The following is a 1,058-nucleotide window of genomic DNA, read 5'->3' as shown; positions in this document are numbered from 1 at the left end:
AAAAATTCAGAAACGCTAAAATCTTAAATCACCTGAGCATCGGGCCAAAGCAAAACTATGGGAAGGAAACTGCAGCGAGGTGCGTCTGTGCAATGACCAGCTAGCTTAGCAGCTGATTATTTAGCACTCCAGTCTCTGGTGTGGAGATTTCTGGTGTCATCACTAACACTATTCAGGATCTGTGTGGGCACACAGGCACAGACTAAGATTCAGGACCCTTAGCATCAACATGTTCAGTTCCAGATGCACAGTAATCATATAATGTCATAGATTGTGTGTTTTGTGTGTGGTGTGTACTGAATGAGGCCAGTAAAGTCTACTCTGCTCTTTTTCTAGCCCCAGGCGATGGGGGCAGCCACAAAACGGGAATGGAGCTTCAAAATGGTTGATTATGAGCACCAGGGTGGCTCCATGTGCATCTTTTATATACAGTCTGTGGGAGTTATTGACGAGGCAGACGATTCTGCCACTCGAGGTAGCAAAAAGTAAAACGAAGGCAGACAGTTACCACACACCCTTTGTTTCTTCTACTGTTTTTGATAAATACACGCAGAACTGCTCCTTACTATTTCTTTCTGTATTCATTCCTTCAGTCTTTGTTTTTATGCTGAAAAATAAATAAAAAGTATTGAAGTTTTAACAATTTTTAAAACTGTTTTTAAAAATATAGATCAAGCGACACAACACGAAGCGTGATTTATGGAGTTTGTTGCGCGTGTTGTGCATTTTTCTACAAAATAAAGCAGTTTTATTTAAAAAAGAAATACTTTTCACCCAGATGGTTAGAGAGTCTTCAGGATATACCCTGAGAAGCTTCTGTTTGACATCTTCTGAACGATCTGAAGCTTTCCTCTGCTGCTGGTCCGGAGGCACAAACTGGGACCAGCCTAAGCAGAGAGGCCGCTAATGTCCCCACTTAAGTGTCCCTTTGATGTGACATTAGGGCAGAAATGGGTCTTGGAAAAGTCCCATGTGGGCTCTATGAAAGCCGCTCTGGCAGCGGACACACAAAAGGGCAGGGCCCCTCCTGTGTGTGCTGACATTTAACGCTTGAGGGT

Source organism: Maylandia zebra, linkage group LG9 (genome assembly GCF_041146795.1).
Source record: "Maylandia zebra isolate NMK-2024a linkage group LG9, Mzebra_GT3a, whole genome shotgun sequence".
Lineage (NCBI taxonomy): Eukaryota > Metazoa > Chordata > Actinopteri > Cichliformes > Cichlidae > Maylandia > Maylandia zebra.
This window is presented reverse-complemented; position numbering follows the sequence as displayed.